Below are 27800 nucleotides of genomic sequence, written 5' to 3' on the forward strand. Positions count from 1 at the left end.
TATCCATTGTCTCTGCCCTGCAAGATATTCCATTGCAGATCTGCTTAATTACAATGGATCCTCAAAAAAAAAACAACAGTCTGCTGCAAGTTTCACTTTGTACATCACCACTGTACGTGGGTATAAATATGTTCTGCTAAGGAACACTTTTATAATCCAGAGCTCTAGCCCTACAAGCCTTGTCTACACGACACAGTTTTACAGTGTTTGAACATGGTTGTGAAGAGCTGACTACAGTTTAGCAGTCAGTGCAGACCACAGTAAATTGCACTCAGCATCAGGTAGCTAACTGATTAAATCCTGATCTCCACCAACCATTAAATCATAGTCAGCATTTGGTCATCTAACATGATTGTTCACAGGTGTGTTCAACCACAGTAAAAGTAGGCTTCAATGTAGATGTTCAGAGGTGAAGGCCCTTGTGAATATAACCCTTTTTATATGGTGTATTTTTCCTAAAGCTCAAATTAATATTAGGCAGTTCAAAAAAATGCCAGCATTCTAAAGGAGAGTAGAAATGGTCTTTACAGCTTCTGCATGTTTCCTCTTCCTGTTTGATTTCAACCTAATTGTATTGTTGTTTGTTTCCTTTCATCTCTCTGCAGTGTCAGGTTGTATGACCCCTCCCAACATAATACAACAAACAACAAAAAATACTATCCTTTTCTACAGCAATTGCCCCAAACACTGCCGCAGTTGTATTGTGCACTGCAGTGTTTGAGAATGTTACCGTAGAATTTTTTTAATGCTTTTTATAAAAGGAATTGTAGTCTTTTTCAAGATAATGGGCTACAGTCCTTTAAAGGGGACCTACAAAGAAGTTTGAAGAATTTTACTTCTATATGTGATGAAGGTGATTGGTAGTGGTTTTCCCCCCAGACTAAAAACATTGACCTAGTCCTGCAAAGATTTATGCATGTTTCACTTTACTCACTGTGGAGTAGTCCCCCTGAAGTCACAGCAATGTCAAGCATAAACATGTCTGTCTTTGAAAGATTGTGCTTGTTTTTTTCTTTTGCTTCCCTCCCCTTCCCATCAGGAATATCAGGCCTGGTCTTGCTAGAGGCTTTCTTAGGGATCTCAAATATGTTCAATGTGAGCCCTTACATCCTGTGTGAAGGGGTGGGCATCTTGAGTGCTTAATAAAGGCATCCAGTCACTACAGAGCCTTCCCAGGGAGACAAGACCAAAACCAACGGACCTAGTTACTTGAGTAAGGTTTAGTTATGTGACTGCAAGACTGGGCCTTAAATTCTAACTAATTGGTCTGTGTGCTTGTTTGGATGACCTACATACCAGGAAGGCAGCATGAGCAAGGACACACATATTGTGATGCTATTTTTAGACCTTTCCCCTAAACAAGATTGGGGTGCAAAATAGTGGTCCTATGGTGCAGAAGGACTGGTCAGGAGCTAGTCTTTCTCTGAGACTCACCAGGATGCACTGCAGTGGGTGTGAGGCTGTGACACTCAGTACAGAAACATGGCTTCTTGTGTATATTTCACATGGGTAGTTAGAACCCTCAATCCCATTTTCCCTAATCACAATAATACCATTTTACCATTAGGACAGCACATCCCTGAATTATTTGCCTAATCTCGGGTTTTCACTTTTAAGCAGTTATATCGCTAATTTTATGTTTTAAAGGATACCTATCGGGAAGTAAAATAATCTTTCATGCAACTTTCATTTAAATGATGATCGTTGAAGAATGCAACTTTGGTTAACATGTAACGGATTCAACAAGGTTTGAATCACCTCTGAGGTGAAGGAGGACCCTGGATCTCCCCGTCAGCGGGTGGGAGCACCTTCACGCTATTCCACTCAGTAATCAGAAACATGAGACACTGGGCTGAATCCTTCTTACCTTTCTCATACCAACTAATTTCATTGACCGAAGCTCGTTTTGTGTTAGACAAGCAGTATCCAGCGAAGTGCAGAGAGTTTAGGCTCCTGCTTGGCGTTCTCATACAAAACTGTGCGCCTCCACTGTGGACAGTGTCACAATTATTTTATGCATTAATCAAGTGTGGCAGAAGAAAGGCTCTTTGAAGGGAACAAGTCACAAGTATCAATGATTTGGTTTGAAGTTTGCTCTTCATTAAAGCAAACTTCATAAATCTTCTCCCATAGAATAAAAAGTGTGCAAATGTACTACCAAAGTCTTTAACTGTTATCCAGTTTATAACTCCACAGTGAATGTAGATTGCACTGAGACAAAAATCAGACACAATCCGTATTTGTAAAGTGCTTTGCAAATGGTACTTTTCCTCCAAGGAACTCAAAATATTATTATTATAATATCAGTACTACTCCATATGAAAATCAAATCCCGTAAGTATGAGAAAACCCCAAGTTGGTTGGGTTTGTTTTCTGGAATCCTTCAAAATGGAGGGCAGTATGAAGGCCACAGCAAAAGTTTTTTTTGGAACAATATTGTTCTAATACAATTTAAACTTACATGTGATGGCCACAAGGTTTCCTGCTACTGTATGAAGTGCATTGCCTCCCAGAAGTGCTGGAGTATGTTATCTGGGTGGGGAAGGAGAGGAAATTAATTTCTATAAAATTCTTTGCCCTGTTACAGCTAAAATATATATTTGAGCCCCTTTTAAGGTTTTAATCTCTTTTTCACTTAACATAGGGTTCAAATATGGGGAAAATCTCAGAAGTCCAGCTGGGTGGCTGCACAGTAGCTGCTATGTATTGGTCTACTTGTGTGAGGTAGCAGTGAGCCTGGAGGATTCCTCCAGTACTTCTGTCATGCTGCCCGGAGTGGCTGATGACCATGAGTGCCAACTTCAGGGCAGACTGTCAAGAAGCAAGGTAGAGACCCCAAACTGGTTGTATGCTCTATAATTAGATTTCACCGATCTGGTAACAAGTGTGAACTCCTAAAACACTGTAACAGTCTTACCATGGAGTTACAGATAGTGCCTTTGGGCATTCCAGTCTATTTTGCCACCCAGGCAAGATGGACTTAGTGATAGTTGGTCGCTATACACCAAAGATCACAAAATATTCAGGTTGCTTCCAGTCACAAGAGACCAGTCACGTACCTCAGGTCAATTTGTACCTCAGATCTCACACCAAAAATAATGCTTGTAGCCAATCCTATAGTAAATTATCTAAGGATTTATTAACTAAGAGTAAGGAAGGAGCTAAAATTCAGCCAGCAGAAAAGACAGAAACTGCTAAGAAGCAAGGACACTGACAACTGTAAACAATTAATAAGCTTATATGGTCAATGCCCACCCAGTAAATCAGTTCTTAGAACAGAATAAACCAGAGGTGGGCAAACTTTTTGGCCCGAGGGCCACATCTGGTGGGGAAATTGCTTGCAGGGCCAGGGCAGGGGGTTGGGGTGTAGGGGTGGAGTGTAGGGGGTGGGAGGGGGTGTGGTGTGCAGGAAGGGGCTAAGGGCAAGGGGTTGGGGCAGAGGAGGGGTGCAGGATGTATGAGGGAGCTCAGGGAAGGGGGTTAGGGTGCAGGAGGGGTGTGGAGTGCAGGAGGGGGCACAGGTCAGGGGGTTGAGGTGCAGAAGGGGTGCAGGAGGTGGCAGGGGGCTCAGGGCAGGGAGTTGGGGTACTGGGGGGTGCCAGATGCATCAGGGGGCTCAGGGCAGGGAGTTGGGGTGTGCGGTGCTGCAGGGGGCTTAGGGCAGGGAGTTGGGGGGCAGGGTGTAGGAGGAGTTTGGGCTCCAGCCCGGCGCCGCTTACCTAGAGCGGCTCCGGGGTGGCAGTGGAGCGCACCAGGGCCAGGACAGGCTCCCTGCCTGCCTGCCCGCCCTGGCCCAGCCCCACACTGTGCCACTCCGGGAAGCAGTCAGCACCATGTCCCTGTGGCCCCTGGGGGTGCAGGGGTGGGGGAGGCGAAGAGGGCTCTGCGTGTTTCCCTCACTTGTGCATACCTCCCCTGAAGCTCCCATTGGCCATGGTACCCCATTCCTGGCCAATGGGAGCTTTGCGGGAGGTACCCACAGGCAAGAGCAGAGTGCGGCGCTCTCTGCCGCCCCACCCCCACGGGCTGCAGGGGCATGGTGTGGCCGCTTCCCGGAGCGGCGTGGAGCCCACAGCCGTGGCAATCCCGCAGGCCGGATCCAAAGCCCCGAGGGGCCGGATCTGGCCCACAGGCCGTAGTTTGCCCACCCCTGGAATAAACCAGTGCCAGTGTTCCCTTGGCCCATCTTCAAATGACCACTCTGTGGTCAGGGACAGGTAAAAACAGAGTGGCTCATAATACTTATAAGTACACTCCTCTCAGCACAAAGGAAATGAGGGGCTTACTGAAAAATCTCCCTAATCTAAAGCCCAAAGACCCAAATTTAAAAAGAATAAGCCAAATGGTTACCACCTATATGATACATCCCAGGGATCTTTATATTTTAACATAAGCTAAATACCCCGATCTATCATGGGCCAAAATCCCTACAAAAGGACACAAACAGCGTTTGGGCCTCTGTTAAGTTTAAATCTGAAAATAATATGACCCTTGCCTGCACTGGGTTTAAGGAAGCCATCCAAGAAGCCTTGGGGAATGGAGCCAGTAACTGGGGACTGATCGTGGGCAAAAACAAGCCTGCGGCTCAATACTGTAAAAAAAACTGGGAGATGTATTCCAGCAATGCAGGCCCTGCAGACCCCCAAAAAACTAATCAGGCATTTTAAAAAATGTTAAAGGAAGGTTTTAATGCCCACCTGCAAACAGCCCTTAATTTGGGAGTGAACCCAGGCTCTGATTATGAATCCATCTGTATATGGGCCTCTAAATGCGAAGCCAAACAGGCCAAAAAAATAAAAAGCGAGTAGACTGCAGATGCAAGGCCTAAAAGCCTAGTCAGAGACAGAATCACAGCCAGTTGAATCCCTGCAGCACCTCACTGCCCTTTCAATGTGCCCACTGCCTCCCCCGCCCCTCCTCCCAGTGTTTTGTGTGTGGAGAGACCGGACATTGGGCAGGTGGATGCCCAAGCCAAGTAGCCCTGGGCAACTGGCCTCAACCAGTATCTCAACAAGCTGCCAACCCTTACTCACACCTAAGCAAAAAGGAAATGGCCAGGCTTTTAAATTCCATGACCCGCTAGGATCCAGCGGCCCCTCATTGCCTGTCAGTACTACTGATGCAGATATAAATCCCTCAAGGCCACACTTACAAGCATGGATAAGGGGCCAGCCATGCACAATTCTCGTGGACACGGAAGCATCTGTTTCCATTACTGACCTCCCCCTCCCTGCTGCTAAACAGTATATTACTATTTCAGGAGTAGGAGGTGCACAACTCATGGCTTATAAAAACTATCCTGTTCTTGTCAAATCTAATCTGTTCTTCTATGCAGCTTCAAATGCAAAGGGGACTATTCTGGGCATGGACACGCTCTGCGACCTTGCAGCAATTCTCAATCTTGCTCAAAGTTACATTGACTAATAAACTTATGTGTACTTACATCATCCTCCTCTGCAATGATACATCCCTCTCTTTTGTTGCAATTGCAAAATCTGTGGCTCTTACTTGGGATACATCTAACCCTTTTCAAGAATTATGTTCCAGGTTCCCCTCTGTTTGGGCCGAAAATAAGCTGTCTTGCAGTTCAATGCCTGCTCATCTTTGCCCACCCATCCAGGTTACCAGTAAATTCCCTCCACCTACCAAGCAATATCCTCTCAAACCTGAGGCCGTAAATGCGGCAGGTAACATTATTCACTCTTTACTTCAGCCAGGCATACTGGTTCCTTGTAGAAGTGCACCCTCTTAAGCCCAGGACCCTCCAGAAACCCCCTCTTGGGCAGACATACAGGAGGGAGAACAGGTCCTGGTAAAACATACAACTCCAGGGTACTTCAGTCAAAATACTCCGGCCTGCACATGGTATTGGCCATTACAAATACCTCTGTAAAAGTGAAAGAAATTCCAACATGGGTCCATAAAACGAAAATTAAAATGTACAAATACATTAATTTTGTTTATATTGTATCCTTTTAGATAACACATGTAACTCCCCACGTTAATCCTCCTAGCAAACATACCTGATGCAGCCTCCTGGGACCTGCCCTTGGTACATGCTACAAAGCTGGCCAGTACATGCAACTCCCTACAAAAGACAGTGGTGAACGGGTAAAGAAACCAGACACTTGGCTTACCCCCAGACCAGACCACCTGGGACCTATTGTGGTTACAGCTCACCTCCAAAAACATCCAGGCTCCAAGGTCTCAATCCGACTACCACAGCCCAGGAGCAGTCTTCGGCTCTGTCAGGGTTCCCTCCCCACTCTGAACTCTAGGGTACAGACATGGGGACCCGCATGAAAGATCCCCTAAGCTTATTTCTACCACCTTAGGTTAAAAACTCCCCAAGGCACAAATTCTCCCTTGTACCTTGGATTAGGTAACGCTGCCACCACCAAGTGATTTAGACAAACTCAGGGAAAGGACCACTTGGAGTTCCTATTCCCCCCTAATATCCCCCCAAGCCCCCGCATCCCCTTTCCTGGGAAGGCTTGAGAATAAACAAGATGAGCAGAGACCAACCTTGGGTTTTTTTAGGGGACAAAAAAAAACACCCCAATCAGATTCTAGAAGAAACAGAACTTTATTAGAAAGAAAAAAGGTAAAAGAAGCACCTCTGTAAAATTAAATGGAATATAATCTTACAGGGCAATCAGATTAAAAAACACAGAGGATTTCCCTCTGGGCCAAACTTTAAAGTTACAAAAAGAAAAACCAGGAATAAACCTTCCTCTCAGCACAGAGAAAATCACAAGCCAAAACAAAAATAAGCTAATGCATTCCCTTGCTAGTCCTTACTAATTTTAATGGAGTTGGATTGCTTGCTTCCTTGATCTGTGTCCGGCAAGCACCCAGACAGGGCTGGCTCTAGCGTTTTTGCCGCCCCAAGCAGCAAAAAAAACAACACAAAAAACCTTGCCGCCGAACACAGAGGCAGAGTGATGGTGCGGCCGCCAAATTGCCGCTGGCAACTGAGGAAGAGTCATGTCCCCGCCGCCAAATTGTCACCGAGCACGAAATGCGCTGTGATGGAGCGGCCGCCAAATTGTCGCCGCCCCAGAGCCTGACGTGCTGCCGTCCCTTTTCATTTGCCTCCCCAGGCACCTGCTTGGTTCGCTGGTGCCTGGAGCCAGCCCTGCACCCAGAACAGACAGACCAAAACCTTTCTCTCCCCCTCCCCGCAGATTTGAAAATATCTTGTCCCCTTATTGGTCCTTTTGGTCAGGTGCCAGCCAGGTTACCTGAGCTTCTTAACCCTTTACAGGTGAAAGGATTTTGTGCTCTGGCCAGGAGGGATTTTATAGTACTGTATACAGGAAGGTTGTTACCCTTCCCTTTATATTTATGACAGACTCCCTACCTGCATTTCACCGGATCTGGACTGTAACTGGGTATTTAGATTCAGGGGCTGTGGACACACACATATAGGACCCCCCAATTTCGGGATGCAAGGTCATACAATTATTGGGTCAAAGGCCAAACTACCCAAGCCCTTAAGCATACCAACACCGGGTTCTCTTATGCTCTGACTGCAATTAATGTAGCCATAAAGAATTTTTACAAAATCATTTAAAAAAACCTCAAATGCTATAGTCAACCTGGCCAAGTCACAAGCTAAAGGTCATGCTTGTGATATGCTGGCTCGTGATCTGTTTAACATTGCAAAAATAAAAAAAACATGTTAAATGTATGCCTGGGTTTTCCCCCATCCCATACCCTTTCTTCACCCACCCTTGCCCACATTGCAGGCATCTCTACTCAACTAATAGTAGACTCTCTACTTCCTCCAGACTCACCCTTCTCCTTTAGGTATCCCTAAATTTCCTTCTTGTGCATCCCTCTGTTATTCCTATTTATGTGTTTCCTTCCTCTTTCCATTTAAATCTATTAAATATGTAGCTAATAATATGGTGTACAAAGTAAGGCTGTTTGGATACTTGACACCATCCCTTGACAATGCTACAATAATGACAACCTTGAACTGTGGCACAAAAACAAACAGTTACATCGTGTGTTCCTGTTCTACCCTTTGTCCTTTAACCTCATCCTCTTTTGTTATCATGCATGTCCTTCCTCTTGCGGATGGTGAAGTTGCTGTACAAGTATCCACTACTCAGTGGTGTTTCATCACTGCTGCATCTTATTACATGTACGGACCATTACAGTGCCAGGCAAACGCTTCCATGTGCCTGCAAATTACTGACTCATTTACCCTAGGTGATGTGCACCTCCCCGGCCATGTGTTCACTGGAATGACAACAGCTCCTCAGTGGTACAACAATCTATACCTGGGCAATACACCAGTTCAACTGGCCAAGGAGCTACTTCTCAAAGTGGTCCTGGCTGCTGCGTCTGCATTTACCACCATTCATAACCATGTCACCAAAGGTCGCATTCAAGTCCAGCTCTCCAATCAAACCATCACCCAACTGGAAGATCCTGTTCATAATGCATCCTACAGCCCCATCTCTTGGTTGACAATTGTCAAAATAGCTGCCACTGCTTCTATATTTGTGTTAATAACCTCTCTTGTCATGTGTGGGTACTTTAAACACACTTAAAAATCTTACTATGTTTCCTCCCTTTACCCTCTTCCCCCAATTCTCCTCTCCCTCCCCCCTCCCTCGGGCAACCCTAAAACAAATCATATATATCAAAGTATTTAAAGTATTGACTTTATCTCACTTAAAAGTTCAATTTGTCAAAAAAAAGGGAATTGTCAGGAAGGAATTCAGCCAGCAAAAAAACCCAAAAACTGCTAAAAAGCAAGGACACTAACAACTGTAAAAAAATAATAAGCTTATATGGTCAATGCCCGCCCAGTAACTTAGTTCTTAAAACAGAATAAACCCTCACTTCACAGCCCACCAAATATCTGTAAGCACTCTTCCCTACCCCCTCCCCACCCCACCTCCTTCCCCTGCAAGGTAGCCATAAATGCTTAATGCAATAGGATGACCTCTATACATATGTAATGTTCCTATTTTTATCTTTGTTTAGGGTTCTCTCTTAATTTGTAACAATGTCTGTCTCTGTATATACAAATAAATGCAAATAAATGAATAAAAAAATGTGTATAGCTGGCCACTATAGCACCATATTTTTAAAGTTGCTTGTCAGTCTTCCCAATACCATAAATAAACCCCCTTCAGTATTGTCCGTGCCTGCCTGATTCTTGGGAAAAAGAAATGAGAGAGTTATTATAAGGTTAAAGCAAGCAAACAAATATACACAAATGAGTTACAGTCTATGGTTTCCAAAAGATGACAGAGTTGTAGTCATCTGTCCGCTCTGACCCTGTGGGTGATCCTGGGGATCTCTGCTTGTTTCATCACTCCCGCCCTGTGAGTCCAAACGGCAAAAGAGATGAAAAATTTTCTTCACAGCTATTTTTCTTTCTTTCTTCCAGAATTCAAGCTGAGGGGACGAGCCCTTTTTCATGTAGCTCTTCATGGGTGTGAAGGGGGCAATTAAAGTCTATGTATTGTGATGTCCCACAATGGCCCATTTAGTTTTGATAGGCCTTCTTGATGGTCAGAAGATGATCCTTCCTAACTGGGTTCACAGCAGTGCTTAATTTGTGACCCAGCATCTTTGAGCTTGCCCTGTCAGTTATGAAAGTAAAAAAATTGCTTCAGCCCCAGCACCTTTTTACAGATTACAGATTAAGCCCTGGTTCACAGTTAGAAAGCAAAAACTTAAATATTACTATTAAAGATATTATAAGTGAGATTAATGCATATGGCAACTTATAACAATGTGTTTAGACTTTATGAAATGCTTGTAAATTCAATACCTGTCTTAACTATACTAACACATGGATGAAGCAGACTAGTTTCCAACGATTAATTTATCAGTGCTTGGCAGCCAACGTAAAGTAGAGCAGCCCCAAGGCCAGGGGCCAGATGGCTCAAGGATCGAGGAGGCATAAAGGTTGTTTAAATCCACTATTTTCCCTCTTCCTCCCTCTATCCTTCAAATGCACAATGCATAGCTCAGCTGTAGCCCAGGATCTGGTCCAGAGTATAATATGCATTTTTTCAAAATAAATAATGCTAAAATAACTGCCTGTCATAACGAGAGCTCTTTTTTGGTTTTAGCTCACTAATCTGGATGCTTTTAGAGAAGGCGGTGGAGAAGAACTTTTTAAAAGAGTACTCTGGTGTTATGAAACTGACAAATAACTCTCTTGTAAAATGTGTCAGAAAAGCTAGAATTGAAGGGAACAACAATAAGAAGTTAAGGCAAAGAGAGTCTGAGCCAATCCAGACAGCAGAAGAAATTTAAAAAAAGAGAGAAATGAGTAAATTGCTCTGTAAAAACTGCGTGTGGTGCAACTAAACGCAATGTCTAACCAGAAGATAGTCACTGATCTACTACCTACACCAATTAGGGATGGTAACAGACAAGCACATTTTTCTTAAGATAGCTTAAAAAAACAAAATAGCAGCAGCTGCGTCCTTTTTCAGAGCTATGATCTGTAACAGCGGCAGCATCTTCCAGCTATTCTATGGCCGCAATCCAGGCAAATTACTTATCACACTGATCATCTGGTGGTTTCCTCTCCTGTCTCTACTCACCCTATTGCACTATGTCTCCTTTTAATAGACTCATCTCAGAGCCCAATTCTCCAAAGGTGGGAAAGACAGAAGTAGACTCTCCTCAACATCTGAAGATCCCCCAATCACTCCTCCTGTTCCTGATTTAAACACAACACAAAGACAAACATTCACTACTCACTCTCACACCTGCAAGAGGTTCTTTCCTCTCCAATCTCTCCATATCCTAACTGCAGCCAAAAAATGTAGTGCCTTCCCAAGGCAGTTAAACTGTAAAAAAAAAAAAAAAACCATACAAAACTGCAACACTATGTCTGTGCCAAGCACGGTCTGCTGGTGATGGTATAGGAAACAATATAACAGCCTTCACAAACTCAAACCGAGTAATAACATGTAGCTAGAGTGGGTCCTTTGGTTTGAATGACTCATTACAGGAAATCCCTCTACACTCTGGCCCACACCTTCAGTAGCGGGATCATAGGGCCCTACTCCAAAGAGCCTTCCTTAGGCACGTATGAAGTTTGCACTCAGCCCTTCTCACACACAAGACACTTATTTCCATGAACAGCTTGGGTAGTAGGATGTGCCTTTGTGCACACAGTGGGTTGACTTTGTGGCACTGGCTCTCTTGATCTCTAATCTGCCTCTACCCTTGTCACACAGCAAAGACAGACTTGAATCATTGTCCTTTATAGCAGGAGATGAGCCAAGGTACATGTTTTAGATCAAAACTTCCCCAAAGCTTGAGGTTGTTTATATTTGGGACTTTGGTTCAGCCCATTGTTTTGATAAATGTCAGACATGAAGTTCACTTCCAAATTTAAGGTGTAAAGGGACCACCAGATCATCTAGTCTGAGCTCCTGCACATATCACAGGTCACCAACACCACCCAGTACCTGCACACTGCACCCAACAACTGAAATTAGCAAAGTATTACAACCCTCAGAAGACTACGCTACTGTGGACCATAGGCAGAGAATCGGAGGGGAAAAGCACACAAGTGCCAGCAGGCCCTGCAGTGGCAGGGAACTGATTAAATGAGATATACCCAGATGATCCTGGCAAGCAACCCACATCCCATGCAGTGGAGGAAAGCAAAATCCCTCAAGGTCCCTGCCAATCTGACATGGAAGGAAATTCCTTCCCAGCCCCACATATGGTCATCAGTTAGACCCTGAGCATGGAAGCAAGGAGCAAGTACCTGAGAGAGTATTCTCAGTACAATCTCAAAGCACCAGCCCTCTCCATCCAGTAAACCATCCCCAGCAATGGCCTAAATTTTGGGGATTCTTGTATCCCAGATATTAGTTTTGGCTCATGGTGACTGGGGAACAGACTGGATGAGTAGCCTAGTGGAGGGAGACTAGAATGGGGGCCCCAGAGGAGACTGGGAATGGAAGCTGGGGGCAGGGGAGGGAAGAGAAAGAGATTAGGACCATTAGAACACACTCCTCTCCAGAAACTGGAATAGAATCCAAGTTTCCTGATTTACCACATTGCTCCTTTGTCAGCAAACATCTCTGAGATCCACTGGTAAGGTGGTGTATCTCATGCCCCTTGAGTGCTGTTCCACACTGAGGATGACAACATATTATTTCTATCAGTTACTCCATTAGGTAAAGTGGCAGAGGTCTGGGCAATGGATCTAAAGGTTCCAATCCTGCTGATGACCTATGTGGCACCATATTGACATCCACATGATGCAATTTCTGGGTTTTTTTTTTGGTTTGTTTTTATAAAAACTTTGTGAGTTACACACAGAAACTACTTTTAAAGAACATTAACGTTCCAAAATTGAGCACTCAAAAGTTAAGAAATGGCAGGATGAAGGTTGCCTGTGCAACCCTAATTCAGCCATGTACATATGCATTATGATACTGTGATTACCTTGCCTCACATAGCTGACACTGCTGGCCTGACACAGCACTACTGTTCCGCAAACGAAGCCCACACATTATATTTAAATCTGGGATGGGAAGAGTCTTCAGAGCTTCTGCAGATGTTCAGACACTTTTATTGCAATGGCATATTGCAGTCAGGGCTAATCACTTTAGCAAAAGTACTGGAGGAGAAGGCTGGTTGCTCCCCTGCAGCCATCCCAGAAACAGGGTCCTGAAGTGTATAGAGAAGGTAAGTGACCCAGCTGCATAGTGAAGCAGCCTGATCAAGAGACTCTCCAGAAGTCCATCCACAGAACACAGACAGGACATTGAGGTCTGTGACCCCATTAAGTTCATTTCCACTGAACGAACCTCATAAGAGCACGCTTCCTCGCAAAACACTCATCCTCACCCAGAAAGACGAATTTCTCTGCTAAATGACTAGTACCCTGTGTTGTGCCCCCACCAGCCTCCAAGGTATGGTGTCAGGTAATGAAAAAATTGGCCAATGATATGAAGACATACCCCTCACAGACACCACAGTGGCACTGTTAGGTTCAGCAAAAAGGGAAAAAAGGTCTAACTACTTCATAGTTAAATGTTTCAGTGTTGTTTACACTCTTTTGCTGCTCCGGGCTAGCTCCATACTCCTACCCACCCCTAGGCATAGGGGTCAATATTAGCGTATGTCTGATGATACCATTCTATGCTATACTGAAAGTACGCACTACAACACGTAGTCCTGCAGGAACAGTGCTACAAAGTGGGACGCCCACAAGCCCCAGGCTCTGGGATTAAGGTAGAGTATAGCACGAGGGCTTTTGCCATTTTAAAAAAGTTGCTGTATGAAGCAGCTGATAAACTACTAAAGAACAAGGGACTGGCTCTGCTTTAAAGCTGATGTGCAAAGCATTTTTGTTACGTATTTCAGTACATAACCAATAGTGTATTAGATATTTTATTGTCAGGTATGAAGTTCCTGCCCCTACAAGCTTAAAACGTATAACTGTTGCTGCAGCAGGCAGAGAACAAAAAGAATGTTTTTATCTAGGCCTGTGTAAGAGTGGCTACAAAGCATTTTGTTTCTGTCTTCTTCTGTTTCTTTTTTATGCATAAAGTCTTCCTCAAAGACTTTCTGCTATACCCGCCTTCCAGTTTTTCTCCACTTCTTTTTTTACATTAGAAAGATCGGGTCTGCTTGTCTTTTCTTTGCAGGATGATCTTGTCGAAGCCCTACAGCAAAAAGATGGACTTTTTTTTAAAAATCTGACACCACCTTCATTTATCCTAAAGGAGAAGTAAAGGGCAGAAAACAAAGCCACAATGCTTCCTTACCTTAAACCTGAACCCCAGCCTAAAACTTAACTCAGAGCTGATCACTACCCACTCAATGCTAGTCTGTTTTATTAACTTGTAAGTGGGCACCTCTGACTTGTATTCCTATGCACAATAATAATGACTCACTTGTGTATTTGTTTCCGTGGGAGGGAACCATTGAATTATTCTATAAATTACACATTCCTTGACTTTTGTGATCCCTGATTGGCTTCATTTATAAAAATCTATTGTAAAAAAGGAAGCCAACAATATTTTTTAAAACCTCGTATAAACAATTGACGAATTAGTCAATGTACAATTTTCTTGGAACACAGACACACAATTACTCATTGCATCGGCTAAACTTCTTCACTCATCACTCTCTTGATTTCCTGTTAGTTTTTCCAACTGGTTGACTTCCTCTCTCAATTAAATCCTTCAAATGTTTGAAACAGGTCTGTGTCCTTAAGTATTTAATTACTGAAATTGATAGTTTCAGATGCCATCTGTGCTGTAATTTTTGCAAATTTAGGACTAATGACCATAAATATGTTGGTAAGTAGCTGTTAAATGGATTTGGATATCAGTTTTTAATAGGAAACTTCCTTTTTTCCTCAGAGGGAATTTAGCGTTTATTAACTGTGCTGGATTGGACACATTTTCTACATGGAAAAAAGTGCTATAATATTCCACAGAAATGGTTTACACCACTGTTACCGATGTGCTTTAGATGAGTACTCTAGAATACTGCAATACATTAACTGACATAACATTTCTTCATTTCTCTTTTGGTAATGAATCCCATCCAACAGACTTTCATCCCATCCTATCCAATAATATAGATAATTTAGTCTGATACTATACTACTGTGACACAGAGACCCCTTGGCAAAGGGTCCCCTGTTCTTTGCAAACAGCTCTCACCTCAGACCTGACAAACTCACTATACCAAACACAGGTCTTATAGAATCTTTATCCATAAAGAGTAACATGCAAGGTGTCTACCAAAAGCTTGTAACTTGTCAAGATTCATAATAATTGAGAGATGTATGTCTGTGTAATATTTAAGGAATAATGTATTTATACTGAAAGTACGCTTTATGGACTTGGAGTAGAAATTAGTTACCAGGAGATTGTGTGTCTTGATGATGTCCCATTCAGGCAAGGTGGAGTTGTAATCCTGCACTGTTTGGCCAATGATTCACTGAAAGGCTCAACTGTTTAACGTTGTTTGTACAATACTAAGACTTTGAACAGGAAACCATCAGAGGCAACTATAAACAATCAAAACCCCAAAGGTTAAAAAAAATGCTTTACAAGGCAGAGGTTTGCCCTATGAGTAGAAACAAAAGGCTTTTTTCCATATAACATAGAGGGAGAAGCACTCTGTATCCATTCACTGAGGAAACCCCTTGTGGAATGGGGCTGCTCTCATGAACATTTGAATCTTGGTTCTTAGGAAACCAGCCAGTTCTGCAAAAGACTGAACTTTGGGGTGGGGAGGAAGGGAAATCTACTTTATGAGATAGAAAAGATAATCATTCACAAATATAGATCCAGGTTTGTGTTTTATGATTTTGTTTTGCATTGTAGCCATTTGTTTCCATCAGTCTCTTATTTCTAATTAAATCATTATTCTTTCTTAAATAAACTTGTGTTTTATCAGAAGTGCTCACAAGTGCTGTGTGGTTTACAGGAGCTGTGGTGTGTGGTAAAACTTGTGCTCTGTGGTACACCTGTGGGCGCAGAGCATCTGGAATTTCTGTGAGTAGCTAGTGTCGGGGATGGATATCACAAGGGAATGATTGAAAGGGACTGGGGTGCATCTACTGTTAACCTGCAAGATGATGTTAGGCTTGGCATAGCCCAGAGGAAAGTGCTTGAATGACTGAAAGACTGACAGTGTCAGGGATCCACTACCCAGCTACCACAAGGAAGACTCCCTCTTGTTGGCAGCAGTGGGTGCCCTGAGAACTGTCACAACTACCTATTACCATCCTATCTGATCCAGTCCCAGGCCTACCCACCCAAGAATGTACATGCCCATCCTATTCCATCAAACCCACCATCATCCAACACCTAAGCATACTGTCCTCTTTGATATCTTTCAGTACCAGATCACCTAGTACCATCCAATGCCCTCTCTGGAATACTGCTGGTCTGTTGTTCATTTGTTTGATTTAATAAGCGCTGGAAATGAATAATCTCTATTTATCCATAGCATAGGTATAGTATGAGGGGCAGCAATAAAGTCCAGTTTCCCCAATGGTATTCCTAATAAGTTCTGTTTTCGGTGCCCTTCATTGGCCTCACTGCTGAAAATGCTACTGAGGATGACAATGGTTGTGGGGGAGCATAAGAGCAGCACCACTTGTTTCACAGAGTCTACCCATCACTTTCATTCACTCAAACCTTAACCAGATTGGTATCAGTGACAGGATAATAAAATATTATCTATTTCATCACCAATCCCATCAAGACAAGCTATTTGTTTGAGAATCCCTTGAGGTGGAGTTTGGACCTCTATTTCTCCACCAGAAGTTGAATTTGCTGGCTTTCCGTATGTTGCTCTAGGTTCATAGTTTCGATCAAACATTTGCTTGACTGGGGACGTCACAATTTTCCCTCCCATTCAGGGGTTAAAGTGCTTGACATATTGATACCAAATATGAACAAAGCAGGCAGCGTGTGTTACATTAGAAAATATATAAAAAGTAATTCCTTGTCATTCTAAGTTTTGTTCTAGTGCGGTCTGGCTTCCCACAAGTAGCAATATCATAGAATCATGGAAGTGTAAAACTGGAAGGAACCTAAATAGGTCATTTAGTCCAGTCTCCTGGACTCAAGGAAGGACTAAATAATAACTAGAAAATTCCTGACAAGTGTTTGGAGGTTTTTAAGAACAAGTTACACAATGACAGAGACTCCACAACATCCCTAAGCAATTTGTTCCAGTGCTTTACTTCCCTGACAGGAAATTTTTTCTAAAGTCTAACTTAAAACTCCCTTGCTGCAATTTAAGCTCATTGCTTCTTGTCCTATCCTCAGAGGTTAACAAGAACAATTTTTCACCCTCCTCCTTGTAACAGCCTTTTACATACTTGAAAACTGTAATCATGTCCCACCTCGGTCTGCTCTTCTACAGACTAAACAAACCCAATTTTTTCCATCTTCCCTCGTAGGTCATGTTTTCTAGACCTTTAATCATTTTTGTTCCTCTTCTCTGGACTTTCTCCAATTTGTCTACATCTTTCCTGAAATGTGGCACCCAGAACTGGACACAATAGTCTAGCTGAGGCCTTATCAGTGCAGAGTAGAGTGTCTTGCTTACAACACTCCTGTTAATACATCCCAAAATGATGTTCGCTTCTTTTTACAACAGTGTTACATTGTTGACTCATATTTAGCTTGTGATCCACTATCATCTCCAGATCCCTATTCATAGTACTCCTTCCTAAGCAGTCATTTCCCATTTTGTGTGTGTGCAACTGATTGTTCCTTCCTAAATGGAGTACTTTGCATTTGTCCTCATTGAATTTCATTCTATTTACTTCAGACCATTTCTCCAGATCATTTTGAATTTTAATCCTGTCCTCCAAAGCACTTGCAACCCATCCCAGCTTGGTATCGTCTGCAAACTTTATAAGTGTACTCTCTATGCCATTATTTAAATCATTGATGAAGATATTGAACAGAACCAGACCCAGAACTGATCCCTGCAGGACCCCACTCATTATGCCCTTCCAGTATGACTATGAACCACTGATGACTACTCTCTGGTAATGATTTTCCAACCAGTTAATCACCCACCTTATTATAGCTCCATCTAGGCTAGCTTGTTTATGAGCGATAAGGGGTCCTAGCACATGTAAATAAGATGGGCAGGAAGATAAATACAGTTCAGCCCATGTGTGAAGGATCATCATAGTTTTATCCATTTGTTACTGAGCAGCCCCACTCAGGAGCACCCTCTTGTGGCAGGCTCTGACATGACAGACATGCCTGCCTCAATCTCCTTCCTTTGCAGTCCCCAGAAGTAGTTCAAACAGGCTTTCTGAGTATAAATATCTCTTGTAGAGTTAATTTATTACAGAAGAAAGCCCTGTTTACATAAATCATAAGCAAAGACCCATACCCATAATCCATATGATTCTGCCATCCCCCACCATGCCCCAGTACCTCTCAGCATGCCTCACCACAGCCCCTCTAACTAGCATGTTTCTTCAACCTGTTTCAATATCAGGTGTCATTTTAGCTCGTCTGGAGACATCAGAAGGCTCACAACCTCCATAATTCCCCAGCTTTTAGCCCTCTCCAGACCTCTGGCTTCAGCTCTCTAGTGCCAAAAGCCAGCAGGCCTCTCCATTGCTATAAACCTTCAGCTCTCACCTGCCTTCTCTGGCTGAGGATATCTGTCTCAGGAAAGGTAACCAAGTTCACCCCTCTGCTGATTTCCTAGCCCTCAGCCCTTTCCAGCCTCCTGGCACAAGCTCTGACTCAGGAAGCCCCATCCACTGGCTTCCTGGTAATTCCTCCCTCTTTCCAGAGAGAGCCTGCAGAGAGCTATCTACAGCTTTCCTCCAAAGACCTCGTCCTGCAGTCTCCTGACTCTCATCAGGTCCCTCATGGATCGTTTATAGGCCCCTCTCTCCATATTTCCCCCCTCTCAATTGGCTGTAGTGAGAGCACCAGTTCTGGCACAGGGGCATTAACTGTGGCCAGCGATCCTGTGACACCACTGCTTTTCTTTTTACTGTGTAGTGAGGGCTGAACCATTTGCACTGCAGAGGTGCTGAGAGTTCCTTATGCTAGTGCTAACCACAGGGACAGTGCGAAAAGGAGCCTAGAAGTTCCTCCTGGAATTCCCAATTCCTAGCACAGCAAAGTTCACACCCCTTTTTAAAATTATTTTTTTAATTTGTATTTATTTATTGCCATAAGGGTTTGGCCCAGAGCCTTGTGAAAGACAACCCACATCGGTCTCTTCTCCCTGCTGCTTTTAAAGTCACCCAAATATTCAGGGCAAGCCTTTGTTCTCCACCAGTCTGGCATCCAACAAAGAGGGGTGTGAGCCTTCAAATCATCACCTGATTAGTTCTCACCCATGTGATCATCTGATTCACGTGAGCAGAACTACCTGCATGAATTAGGGATGTGGGATCAAGCCCATGGCTGGTATACTTATTAACTGCCAAAATCCAAATCCCAACACCTCCACCCCTCAAAAGGACAAAACCCCTGAAAACCAAACCACCATGTTCTATGAACAGAAAGCCAGGCAAATAGGTGGTTATCCTGCCATTATAAAATAGTGCCTAAAATCCCCATTTAAAGTGACAATACCAGAAATTCTAAGTCTGTTTTTGTATTACCAGTCACAAGCCATGTAGATCACAGTGACACATAGAACATCCCAGCTACATCCATGTGCCCATATACACAGTGCTGGTAAAGGTGCGCTGTAGGAACAGGACTGGGAACCAGGAATGCCTGTGTTCTAAATTGACAGGTGTCAGAGTAGCAGCCGTGTTAGTCTGTATCCACAAAAAGAAAAGGAGGACTTGTGGCACCTTAGAGACTAACCAATTTATTTGAGCATGAGCTTTCGTGAGCTACATCCGAGCTGTCGCTCACGAAAGCGTATGCTCAAATAAATTGGTTAGTCTCTAAGGTGCCACAAGTACTCCTTTTCTTTTTGTGTTCTAAATTGGCTCTGACACAGAATAGTCTCTAGAGCTCTGGGCAAATCACCTAATCTCTCTGGGTTTTTCCCCAGCTGTAAAGTGGGAATTATTGTACTATCTTTTGTCCCAGTCGGACACCAGCACTGTCCTCCTGTTAAGCAGCTGTTTGGGCCTTGCAGGTCAGCTTTCCAGTGAAGGGGAAATCAACGATATAGAGTCTGGGTATATTCTAAGTGCCACATGCTTTACTTACACATACAAATATCTTCCTTATGCCACACACACTCTGGAATGGGGGATAGGGTGTGAAATAGCATGCAACACTCCCTACTTTCAGGGATCTCAGCCCAACACTAATTCCCTTGTTTCCAGAGAGAAACTCTGCTCAGGAATTGACTAAAAAGAGACCAGGGCACAGAGTAACTCTCCTGCAGCTTACACAGCTCCCTCTCCAAGGGCCACTGACTCTACACAGAACCTTGCATTACCACAACCAAAGTCAACACAGCCTGTCTTCCTAAGACTGAATATTTGTTCACACAATAAGAAAATGAACTTGGAACAGCACTGCCTAGTGGTACATATCAGAATACTGCAGGCCCTACCTGTCAGTGGCAGAGCTAACTCCCAGCCTGGTCACTAGGTAACCTAGCAAGCTCAGCTGGACCCATTGAGCTCTCTCCAAACAATTGATCTCCCTGATGGCTGGCTGCCTTGCTCAATCTGCTACTTTGGCCTTACAGCAGCTGCTCCGCGTGTATCATGCCCATAGGGGCACTTACTCTGCTCTAACTTCTGCTTCTTGCTCCAGCCTGTTTACAGTCCTTGCTCCAAGCCCTATTTCCTGCTTCATTCTGGTTTCTGACTGCTGGCTCCCCATCTTTGCTGCTTTCCTGACTATGACTCCAGCTTACTCATTGGCTTAGGCTTTGGCTTCTGACTGGTTCTGACCTTCTGCTTGGCTCCTTGACCCTGACTAATGCTTTACCTTGGAATAGTGCCTGATCTCTGGATTTACATGTGTCATTACCTGAACTGCCACCAAAATCACCAGGCAAGGTCCTGCTCTGCCTGCTAGGCAGGCCGCCCATGCCCTGGAAGCTTACACTACCTATCTCAGAGATACATTGTGAAGATTCATTAGTTAACATAGGTAAAGTGTAGTAGTGTACCTCTCTTGTAATCTTCAAAACAAGAGCTGGTGACTCAATGTTCAGAATAAACAATCAAAATGAAAGAGTTAATTTTTAAATATATGACATGAAACTGAAAAAAATGTAATCACAGTTGCATTCATAGTCTGTTTTCTGTAACTCACATTTTACTGTCTATTCATCAATACAATCATTTCCCCTCTTCTGGTTACCTACCAACAGATACAATTGCTTCTACAATGTTGCTGACAAGCAGCAACCCTAACCATGAAATAAGTCCAAGTTTCACTAGCAAACAAATGGAAAAGGCTGCTTTTTAAAACTTTCTGCTTGCCAAGTCTGTCTAACTCAGTGCCTGGGACTCAGCTGCTCAAGAAGGTTATATTTTAGCATTAACATTCATTGTATCATACATCATTGAATAGTGATGCATCCAATTACATCAATGCTGTAGCGAATATTATTTGCCGTACATATGATTCAGTTTGTGTGGCAAGGGTTTTAACCGGTAATGGAAACCGTTACAAACTGTTTAAACTATTTTGGGATTCCCCCTGCCCTCCTTCTGATAATTGTGCCTTCTTCCCTTTCTCACATCACTGCATTTATCTTAATTCACGGGGCACAGTTCATCATAGGAAATTAGTCTGCTGAATTAGAGGGCCTCATATAGCACACCCAGACATTTAAAAAAATTACTCATTCTTTTGTACTGTTTGTGTTTCTGGCTTACGCTGAATTACTATGTTTTGTTTTGTTTTGATACTCCTTGCATTGGCTCATAATTAAAACATTATAAGTTGATCCTTTAGTATCAGTACACAAAGGTGGCTTCATGGAGCACTGCCTCATTATGGAGTAACTCATCCAGAGACTTTTGTACTGGTTGGTTTCCATGGGAGTGTCAGCACTGGCGTTCAAATGACAAATGTCTTTTTGAAGAGTTCCCTAAATGGTCTATTTAAGAGTTCGTCTTCATAGCTAAGTGTTGTTATTGTCTCTCTGAGAGATGGATTCATTTTATAATTCTAAGATTATCATCATATGTAGCCTTAAGATGTATTTGCATCTTAGCTCTTAATATTGCTGTATTTAAAAACTCAAAACCTTGTTTATCATGAGCAACAGTGTGTTTTTCATTTCTTCCAAAAGACTCATTCACGATAAGTTTATGGGAACATACACCGGGTGTGTGAATTTATATACTTCTGGGGTGGCTAACTTCTGGCACAGTCACCTTCACATTTAATACAGAGATGAGGATTGTGGAAAGTACAGAGCCCAGCATGAAATGCTCTCTCTAGATCCAAGTAGCCTGGCCACTTAAGTTAAGAGGGAAGACCATAAGATGAGACGTATAGTCACTGTGGGTCACTTCTTTGTATCACATACAAAGGCAGCTGCAGTCTGCAGACATTTGGTTTCTGTGTACCTCACTTGGGCAGCTCCTGCTGTATCTGCTACTCAGAAGTTGCTCCTGGTTGATTCCAATACTTCCTTATACCAAAATATAAAAAATAGATCTGGTCTGGATTTGAGGTTCATTGTCTTTCAAAATGTTGCACTCTCTGTGATTCTGCATGCACACGTAATGGTTGTGGGAGTCAAAAGGAGAATAACTCTGCTTGTTACTCTGTCAGATATAACCAGTCCTCAGTCAGTTACCTTAGGATCAGCCAACCAGCAAGCAATATTGATATTCATTCAGAGATAAGAGATTCAATCCATAAATCAAGCATCAAGTTAAAGAACCATGACTTTAAATAAGCATGAAAAGCACTTCCCTTAAATTATCAGAGCAACAAGTTCAAAAATAGTCTTTACAGTGGAATTCTGTTTTAATTAGATGGAATATTTGGATTAAAAGATTTAAGACCCCAATATTCAGAAGTTTTGAGATGTTTAGATCATGGGTTTTGGCATGGCCCATGTACTGGGACAAGGGTCCAGCTGTAAAATGTGGAGACAGGTGTGAATTCCAAATCCCGTTATTTTGGGGCGTTCGGATGAGGGATTCTGGTTTGGGCCCATAGAGGGTAAATTTGAGCAACCCTCCTTGTAATAATTATGTCCGATTGTGACACACAGATGCATAAAGAAGTTAACTCCCCAAATTAGGTATGTGCATAGAAGTTAAATCACTATCCTCCACAGGTGGAGTGAGTTCTACTAGATGGGTTCTTTCCATGGCATAAGGAAGATGGGAACACTTCCCAATTATTTCCCTGAAATAACATGTTCTAATTCTATTTGTTACTCAAGTAGTTCAAACAGTACTGTAGATCTTAAAATCTTGTGCTAAAAAATCCTAAACCAAAGCCAAAAATCTTGATAAGTTGCATCTCTATGGTGATGTTTCCATTTCCCTCCTACTGGCATTGTTCATTTTTGCTATTTAATGCAGTTTGTGATTGTAGCAGATGATTTAAAGCTACAGAGAATCTAAAATTTGAGGACTGCAGTAACTCAGCCAGAGATTATGGACCTACTACAGGAGTGGGCGGGTGAGGTTCTGTGGCCTGCAATATGCAGAAGGTCAGACTAGAAGATTATGATGGTCCCCCTTCTGGCCTTAAAGTCTATGCGTCTGTTAGAATATTTTTTATTTTTGTAACGCTCCCATTTCAGCTTCTTCTCTCCTGATAGCTAAAAACACACCTTTAAAACTATATTAGCACTACTTTAGAGCTCAGCCAGCAATAAACAAGTTCCAGAACAAGGGAGCATGAAGGTTTGTAGGTAGGCAACTACAATAGTGATGTTTAAAATTAATAGACTGGAATTACCTCAGCAGCAACAGCTATATGTGGCGATTGATGAGTAGGAGAATGTCATGAGTGCATTTGTCATGGGGGAATTGTAACAGAAGCATAGTACAGTGCACCCTCGGTTACTTACAGACTAGATCAGATTTGCCATTCTTCCAGCCCTTAGTATGGTTAGAGCTCTCCACATACCAATATCAGATTCAACTGCCAATCCAAACCAGTTTACAGACAAATTTGCTGTCCCTGAGTGGCTCAACCACTACTCCCGATGACATTATGTCACTAGCCATGACAGGCTGCGGGAACATTCTGCATGCATCAAGGTAAACTTATTATCAGTCTCCTCTTACTGCAGGAATAAGATGGGAACAGAATTTTTAAAAGAGTACTACTTAGTCTTGTTCCTCAGACCGATTATCTACAGATTTATGATCAAGTGTCCAAAATGTTACGTCTGTGCTCCCTGAGAAACTCACAAAGCTCAAGAACATAGATTCTGATGGGAAATTACAATGGAGCTCAGCCTTGCTTGACATACTCCCCGAGACAATAAACTACAGAGCTAATTCTTAGCTGCTAATTACTGATACTAAGACTTGTAGGTCACTGCCCAGTTTTGCTTTAATCAGTGCTGCCGCTCTGCAAGCATCCTCGGCAAGGATGTTCAGTTTTCTGTCATTAGAAAGTTTGATTCTGTGATTAGAAAGTTTCTGTGATTAGGAAAGTCCTAGTTCAAATGGCTGGTTCAAATTTGTATATTTTTTAAAAAAGGATTCTTGTAGCTTGAAATCAATAAGTAAAAAGGTGAAAGGCCTTTGAGTCTTATACGAGGTTAAGCAATTCCCACATCCCAAATGTAGGAAGTACGTCACTCTCTTAGCCCACTCTACTTCATGTAATCCCATCAGAGGGACAGATTCACCCCTCACTGAGCTGAACACCATTCCTCCCCAACTGGGATTCCTGGCAATCTTGTCAGTCATCTGGGCTAGCTTCTCTGCTCAGAGAAAAGGTTTTAATGTTCTCGCCGCCAGTTACAAGGTGGGGTCAATACAGCCCCCATCTGTTAGGGCCAAGCCATGGGTGGCTGGTGTGCACTGGTCAGTTACCAAGTTGTGGTCAAGGGATGTGTAGTGGAGTTGGGATTTAGCAGGGTCAGGATGCCAGGAAGTTAGGGTCAGGCATCAGGTGACAGACAGGAGGCAAGTAGTGGAGTCAGGGACAAATCAGGGTCAGGAGCTGGAGTCTGGGGTTCACAGTAAGGCAAGGTCTGGAGCAGAAGCAAACAGGTGGTCTGCATCATTGCTCAGACAGCTCTCCATGCTGGCTTCCTGGTATATACGCAAGCATGAGTTAATCAGTGGGCTGCAGGGAGGACACCACTCAGGTGCCACGGGTAGTACTTCCTGCAGTGTCTAGCTTCATGAGGTCCTCCAGTGGAACCCCAGCCTGAGCTCCCAAAGGTGATGCAGAAGCATTGGTGGCCCAGAACCTCCATGGTCCCAGGTTTTAGTCCTGCAGGGTCTAACACTAGCATAGGCACCAGTTGTGGTGACGTTTTTTAAAAATTAGAATAGCCGGGCTACTACTTCTCTCTTCACCTGAAACGGATGTTTAACACTGCAATACCATGTTATAACATTATCGTGTCCCAACACCATGCTTCACCACCATATGTAGTCAACTCATTGTCAGACTCCAGTGAAAAGTGTTCCATCATTGCATCACAACATGATTCACAGGCCCTGGAAAGACTCCCAAGCAATGGCTGAAACTTAGGGAATATACTTCACACTATTATCATCTTATTTACTATTTGACAGCAGCTAGATGCCTTACAATACAGAAAAGATGACATGACACCTCCTCTGCCCCATCCCCTGCCTTCCATGAAGAGCTTATAATTTAGTTACACAATGAGAGGGACAACAGCACAAACAGGAAGATGGGGACGAAGGAAGGACAGGTTACATATTAAAAGTATATGTTCAGCAAAGGCATGTATCAGGGTTCCCTCCCCACTCTGAACTCTAGGGTACAGATGTGGGGACCCGCATGAAAACCCCCCTAAGCTTATTTTTACCAGCTTAGGTTAAAACCTGGTATGCTGCCACTACCAAGTGATTTAACAAAGAATCTGGGAAGAGACCACTTGGAGACGTCTTCCCCCAAAATATCCGCCCAAGCCCTTACACCCCCTTTCCTGCAGAGGCTTGAGAATAAACAAGATGAGCACAAACCAGCCTTGGATTTTTAAGACCCAAAAAACCCAATCAAATTCTTAAAAAACAGAACTTTATTAGAAGAACAAAAAAAGATACGAGAACAACTCTGTAAGATCAGAATGGAAGATAACCTTATAGGCAGTCAGATTCAAAACATAGAGAATCCCTCTAGGCAAAACCTTAAATTACAAAAAGACACAAAAACTGGAATACACATTTCCACCAGCACAGCGAATTTCACAAGCCAAAAAAAAAGAAAACCTAACGCATTTTCTAGCTAGATTACTTACTAACTTTACAGGAGTTGGAGGGCTTGCATCCTTGATCTGTTCCCAGCAAAGGTATCACACAGACAGACAAAAGCCTTCCCCCCCCATCCAGATTTGAAAGTATCTTGTCCCCTCATTGCTCATTTCGGATCAGGTGCCAGCCAGGTTACCTGAGTTTCTTAACCCTCTACAGATAAAAGAACTTTGCCTCTGGCCAGGAGGGATTTTATAGCACTGTATACAGAAAGGTGGTTACCCTTCCCTTTATATTTATGACACGCCGCCCAAATCACATATAGTGTTGGACAGCCAGTTCCACACTGGCTGTGATTTCTTCCTGGAGCTCTAGGAGAAAACAGAGTTAATAAGACACATGCACCTTTAGATATACTACTAACTATATAAAAACTAACAATATTTCCCACATTTTAAGGACAATTTTAACCAGTTGATTCTGGGAAACTTTCATGGGAGAGTGCATCAGCCACTTTGTTAGATGTTCCTGAAATATGTTGTATTTCAAAATCAAAATCTTGGAGAGCTAAACTCCATCGAAGAAGTTTTTTGTTATTGTCCTTGATGGTGTGAAGCTACTTCAGCTCAGTATGGTCAGTTTGTATTTGGAAATGCCATCCCCAAACGTATGGGTGTAGCTTTTCCAGCGCGTATACAATGGCGTAGCATTCCTTTTCACGGACTGACCAGTTGCTTTCCCTCTCAGACAGTTTTTTGCTGAGAAACATGACAGGATGGAATTCTTGATCCAATCCTTCCTGCATTAAGACTGCTCCCACACCACGCTCGGACACATCTGTGGTTACTAGGAACGGATTGTTAAAGTCTGGGGCCCTTAGCACAGGGTCAGACATGAGTCTCGCTTTAAGCTGGTTAAAGGCCTTTTGACACTTTTCAGTCACCTGAACTGCATTTGGCTGTTTCTTTTTGGTTAGGTCTGTCAGTGGGGCAGCGATTTGGTTGTATTACGGTACAAATCGCCTGTAATATCCAGCCAAGCCTAAGAAGGATTGGACCTGTTTCTCTGACTTTGCGACAGGCCATTTTTGGATAGCACCCACTTTGGCCTGTACGAGGTTGATAGTTCCTTGACCCACCTGGTGTCCAAGATAGGTCACTCTGTTTAGGCCTGTTTGATACTTCTTAGCCTTAACAGTTAGTCTTGCTGCTTTTATGTGCTCAAAGACTTTTTGTAGATGTTCCAGGTGTTCTGCCCAGGAATCCAAAAATATGGCCACATTGTCAAGGTAGGCAACTGCATATTCTACCAATCCCACTAGGAGATCATCTACAAGTTTTTGGAAGGTGGTGGGTGCATTTTGCAGCCCGAAAGGGAGCACATTAAATTCATACAGCCCGACATGTGTGATGAAGGCTGACCTTTCCTTGGTGGATTCATCTAGTGGTACCTGCCAGTACCCCTTGGTTAAGTCCAAGGTAGAGATGAACTGGGCCCATCCCAGTTTCTCCGATAGTTCATCTGTGCGTGGCATTGGATAGTTGTCTGGGCGAGTTACAGCATTTAGCTTATTGTAGTCCACGCAAAAACGTATCTCCCCATCTGGTTTGGGAACTAGAACCACTGGAGATGCCCAAGCACTGCCAGAGGGGCGGATTACACCCATCTGTAGCATATCCTGGACCTCCCGTTCTATAGCAGTTTTAGCTTGAGACACCCGGTAAGGTTAGGCTCTAATTCAATGAGCATTACCTGTGTCAATGGAGTGGTATGCCCGTTCAGTCATTCCTGGGGTGGCTGAGAACATTGGCTCATAGCTAGTGCACAGCTCCTTGATCTGCTGTCGCTGCATACGCCCAAGGGTCATGGAGAGGTTCACCTCTTCCACACCACCAGCACTTTTCCCTGCATAGTAGACACCTTCAGGCCACTCAGCATCATCTCCTCCCTGGGCTGTAAACTGACAA

At 43.3% G+C, this 27800-nt stretch overlaps 1 protein-coding gene across 1 annotated transcript in view; it reads right to left on the bottom strand.

Annotated features, from left to right (window-relative positions):
• The window catches only part of GPR68 (G protein-coupled receptor 68), a 28025-nt gene extending 2065 nt beyond the window's left edge, over positions 1 to 25960 (bottom strand). The window contains exon 1 of the mRNA XM_073350699.1: positions 25881 to 25960. The gene's annotated coding sequence lies outside the window, so the exon portion shown is untranslated. The remainder of the gene's footprint in view (positions 1 to 25880) is intronic.
• Positions 25961 to 27800: the final 1840 nt, after the last annotated feature.

Source organism: Lepidochelys kempii, chromosome 6 (assembly GCF_965140265.1).
Source record: "Lepidochelys kempii isolate rLepKem1 chromosome 6, rLepKem1.hap2, whole genome shotgun sequence".
Taxonomy (NCBI): domain Eukaryota; kingdom Metazoa; phylum Chordata; order Testudines; family Cheloniidae; genus Lepidochelys; species Lepidochelys kempii.